Source organism: Adiantum capillus-veneris, chromosome 30 (assembly GCF_014529385.1).
Source record: "Adiantum capillus-veneris isolate H3 chromosome 30, ASM1452938v2, whole genome shotgun sequence".
In the NCBI taxonomy this organism is placed as follows: domain Eukaryota; kingdom Viridiplantae; phylum Streptophyta; class Polypodiopsida; order Polypodiales; family Pteridaceae; genus Adiantum; species Adiantum capillus-veneris.
The window spans coordinates 59,990,848-59,996,448 of NC_140960.1; positions in this window are offsets into that span (position 1 = coordinate 59,990,848).

Sequence of the window (5,601 nt, forward strand, 5' to 3'; positions counted from 1 at the left end):
TTGCAATTAGTAGAAAGATCCATTTTCAACAACGTATGGTGTTCATGTTTGGTGCCTAAAGAGTAGGCGAAATTCTCGCATCACCAAACCCTGTCATTGTGTCTCTTGTTGATTATCATAGATCATTTGATGTGCATAGTTGTAGAAGAGGTTGCAATTTAGATAACATTATTGTGTAAATCTATTTGAGAAAAAGAAATGTGCGTCACTTTGAAATCAATTCAATGGAAATCTAACGCCAAATTTCTAAATATCCTCTTTTTTTTGGAGATCCAGAGAGGATGCAAATTTATTTTTAGCGAATTTCAAGATGTCTTGTCGTATTAAGAGGATAGTTTTAAATAAAGAACGTGTAGAAATGTTTGAGGTGGTCCTTAGGAAAGATGCTAGCACTTGGTTTGACTCTTTGCCTGAGGAATTTAAGGGGAATTACGTGGAAGTTTTGAATTGTTTCAAGAGATACTTCTTTGATCCGCAAAACAATCAGAAACTATGGCAAGACATTATTTCTCATAAGCAAAAAGATTTAGATTATGACTACTTGTACACGCAAGAGTTTCTACGTATTTGGACTCTATGGATACAAAATGTTGCTAACACTAGTAATGGTGCAGAGTTTCTAAAGAAGGAGAGGTTCATAGCTAGACTCTTTCCTGATCTTAAGGTAAAGGTGGAGACGGATGCACTTGCCACCTATGATGCCACTGAAATTAGAGCTTCCAAGAAGTATAGGAAATTCAAGTGCCTAAGGAGAGAGTTTCCAGTAGAAGGTCTCAGACCCAAAGGTAAGTCACAAGCATCGACATCTAGGGAGCTTCTTGAGGTAACGGTAGAAGTGATTGAGACGATGAATGAATCTTTAAGCAGCCCGTCAATTCACCTTGCACAAGCTCTAGGTCCAAAGGGACAACAAAGAAAGCCGAGGAGAGAGATCCACGGCCTAGGAGAGTCTGGACATGGGAGGTATAATAGACTCTATTTTTGGTCCCCTGTTCACGGCTACTATAGTCTTTGACTTTGCCGGTTTAAGGTTTGCAAGCTCAAAACTATAATTTTACTGTTTTTTATCTTATTTATGTTTAAACTGTTCCTTTTTTTAGGACAACATACCCTTTAGAAACACAACCCGCATGAGTACTAAACACAACCCTGAGAATCATGCAAAGATTCTCAAACATATTAAGCTATACCTTAAGGACCATAAACCAAAGAATGTTTGGGTAGTTAGAACTAGACCCTTCCTTTCTAGGAAAGCCAAAGATTGTATTACTTATCACGGTAAGAAAACGTTAACCTCGCCACACTTTTTTGAAATATTGCAGACACTTGCTCTCTCACAAGGATTGGAATTGACCTTGGAGTCCCTCTCACTGGCCACATCTCTTGTACTCAGATGTATTAGTAGCTTGGATGATTCTCAAATAATATATGACTCAGCTCTTACCTCTGACAAGAAATTGGCTATCTTACATATGCTGTCTTTTAATGATTGGGTCAAAATTTTGGCTACTCTAGATAAGGACTCCATGGAAGGGGTGAATTTATTTACTCAATACATAGCCCAAATTCCCTTACTGTCTTCACAGTACCAATAAGAGCTCGCCCTATTCTCTTCCTCAGGTGTTGATTTGTCTAAATTTCCAAGGAAGTTGTGCGGTCTCAATCCCTCTTTTGTCTATACATCGGCTACTCCAACTAGTGGTATCTTTTGTAGGGATAGTAAAGCCCTTGAAGCAGTTAAAGAATTTCAGAGCTATCTTTGTTCCCTCAATGACTCTAACCTCCTAGAGATGGTGCCTAAGATCTCTAATGTTTTTCATGTCTTACCTCTTAGACAAATTGAAATTGAATCCCTTGGGTTTGACCATTAGCTTTGGGTCCTGCCCAACAAAGCATTCTTAGCACCCATTTTAAGGGAAGCTTGGGTATACCTTGCCAGCCTCCCTGCCTATAATGTGGAGGACTGCAGACTCAATATTTTTAGAGGAGGACAATTTTTGGACAAAGGGGATCTCATCAAAGCACCCGTCAACCTCAATCTCATTGACCACTCCAAATGTCCCTCCAATACCGGCCTCTACATTCATACTAAAGGAAACATGGAATTTGCTAAAAGTAACCTGGATTTCTACATTGAGTCCATCTGGAATTTCTTTTGACCTTATGTAAAATGTGCCTGCATATTTCTTGACCCTAAAGCCTCTTCTGAATCCAGCATCATGTGGTTTGATCATACCATTTGGTTTATTCTCAACCATCTCAATCTACTCTTCTCAGAAAAACCTGTGGATTTTCACCTCTCTCTCTCTCTCTCATTTGCTCTTGGTTGGGTGGACAAGCTAAGAAAATTGTAATTACACAGATTTCCTTTAACATCTTTCGTGGTCTTATGCTGGATATCCTGAAGGAGTTAAAATCTGATGAACCTGTGATTTACCTAACTACTTATGCTAACTATAAAGGTGTTAAGATCATCACTAGTTTACTTAAACCATGTATTGATGAGGATGGCTCCCCTGCTCTTAAAAGACCCAACTCTTAGGCTACCTCCAACTCCTTCACTTCCTTTTGAACACCTAGCTCATCCTCTAACCGGGGAAAAGCTTGTAGCTACACTAGGAGTAGAGGCAGGATTCGCCCCATTAGGAATTTCCTTGAAATGTAATCCTTGGTGATATTGCAGGTTAGTACAAGCCCTTGCAGAAGAAGAACACTCGAAAAGGTGGATCCAAACAAAGGTTATATCTACATACACCGTCTCTTTCACAATGTACTTCTTGATTGGATTCAACCAAAAAAAAAAATTTGTGAGTGCTTTGAACTACTTTTTGGCAATTACAGATTACTTGATAATATACTCATAGGATGGAAGTATCAACAATCCGTGAAAAATTTGGTTTACAGTAATGATTTTCTTTGGCATGATCTTTTTCCCGAATGTACATGCTATCGATTTGCTACCTTTTGCAGGAACTTCGAGGCATATGGAAAACATGTTTGTACCTATGATCTTAGCATTATTGAGAATATTAAAGTATGTAGAATCTTGGCCAATGAGCTCTATCATATACCTAACTTTCCCAAAAACCCCTACCTTGCTCTATCAGCTATACTAAGCTACCTCACTAACTTTATCAGTGCTCTCCAGCTAGAGATGATAGTCCTACTGGACTCAAGGAGAGTTGTGAAGGAATGCTTCCTTCAAAAAATATCACAAATTCCTAGAAAATGGTATCCTCAAATGAATCGTGGCTTACATCACAACTAGCTTTTGATTTTCAAAATATTTCTAATAAATGGTTTGTTGTTGGGCTTGACAAAAGCTCTAACTACCCCACACTTATTTGCAAATACCTTGCTTGGAAGGTTGCCCGCGATCGAGTATCTATAAAGAATTTTGTAGTATTAACTCTTCACTATAAACACTAACCGATAACATCTCAAAATGCTTAGGGAATCTAGGCCACCTTGTACATAACACTAAGCTACCAGTATTATTTCCCACCTATAAGATTCATAAGCATAAGTTCAGATGGATATCTGATGCTTCCAATGGTATCTTTATTGATATCACCAAGGATATCACGCTTTGCCTTGACCTTATACTAGCCAAATTTGAGCTTATTTGTGCCACTAAACAAAAAATCTCCCATGACTTTCTTCATATATAGTACAACCCCTTTTGCCTTACGAGAAACTCTACAAAAGTCTGGCTTAACCTTCCACAGTAAATCTTTCACATTTTGATTGCCGACATTACACAATGCTACAGAAACATTCCCCTTGATGGGGATCTTGGCCTTAAGACCATGGCCTTAAGACCATTCTTGCCAAGGTGATTAAAATGGCTTTCTCCAATGCTAGAAAGAAGAAACTTTTTTACATCTCTCTTTCAAAAAAACCCAAGTGGATAAAAAATCACTCCTTACACTTCAATGAAGATAAGCTTTGCTTCTACATCACGTGGCTGCTTAGTAAGTGTACTATAGTTTTCGGCGGTCTATGATTCAAACAATGCCTAGGCATCCCCATGGGGTTGTCTTGTTCTCCACTTATGTGTAATATTTACCTTGGTTTCTTTGAATACGATTGGTTTCTCAAAGCCATGGAATCTTGCAAAAATAATCTTTCACAATTCAGACATACCTATAGATATATGGATGACTTACTAAGTGTCAATAATAAGGCCTTCCTCAAAGAAATTTGTCTGATTCACCCTCACTGCCTTAAAATTGAACCTACATCTTTACATGGGATCATTACACCCAATGGGGCTTTTTGCACATCAGTCCAATTCCTTAACCTTTCTATCTCTCTTCATGTTCCATCTGACGGTGGATATGACCTAAGATTTTTTTTAAAAGAGATCTCTTGAAACTACCACTTGTGGAGTTCATAAAAAAGAATAGCAATAGGCCTCACAAGGATGATATTAGCTCATGTATCAGCGTGCTACACTTAATTTTCTATTCTTCCTCTGATTATTTCCTTGCTGGGAGGATGTTAATTTACTAATCAGAAAGTATTTCCTTAACGAGTTTAATTGAAACCACGTCTGTGACATAATTACACAATCTCTCACCCAGAATAATTGGCGTGGGCTACACTTTAACCAGGATAATCTCATTTCTCTAATAAGGTAGTAGGCCCATACACAATGGTCCTACTACCGACCCATTGTGTATGGCGCCTGGGTTAGGGCGGGTACACATGCACGTGCGCACACACACATTGTGGTACTTAGTTATAGTTTCAGGCCTCATTTTAAAACTTCACCTCCTCACCATGGGACTAGGCCCGTATCTATTACGTGCAAGTAGGTTTTTACTTAAGTGGTTTACTACCCTACTACCATTTACTTGCCGTAAAGGCACAGTGGCTCTCTCTCTGCAACCGTAGGCAGCCTCACTGTCGTGTAATGCAGTGCGCTCACTCATGGCGATTATACTCATGGCTACGATCTGGCGCGCCGACTCCCTCCTTCCTCTATATAAAGAGGTGAGGGAACTTCTCTGGCCCTCATTTAGCTTTGTTTGGTTGTTGCCATGCCTAGAGAAATTTGCGTTGTGTTTTGACATTGGAGCATGGAGCTCACCACTTCTAGCACACAGGTCTGCTTCCTTGGCCATTTGTTTTTCGTTGGACATAATTACACAATCTCTCACCCAGCATAACTGGCATGGGCTACACTTTAACCAGGATAATCTCATTTCTCTAATAAGGTAGTAGGCCCATACACAATGGGCCTACTACCGACCAATTGTGTATGGCGCCTGGGTTAGGGCGGGTACACATGCACGTGCGCACACACACATTGTGGTACTTAGTTATAGTTTCAGGCCTCATTTTAAAACTTCACCTCCTCACCATGGGACTAGGCCCGTATCTATTACCTGCAAGTAGGTTTTTACTTAAGTGGTTTACTACCCTACTACCATTTACTTGCCGTAAAGGCACAGTGGCTCTCTCTCTGCAACCGTAGGCGGCCTCACTGTCGTGTAATGGAGTGAGCTCACTCATGGCGATTATACTCATGGCTACGATCTGGCGGGCCGACTCCCTCCTTCCTCTATATAAAGAGGTGAGGGAACTTCTCTGGCC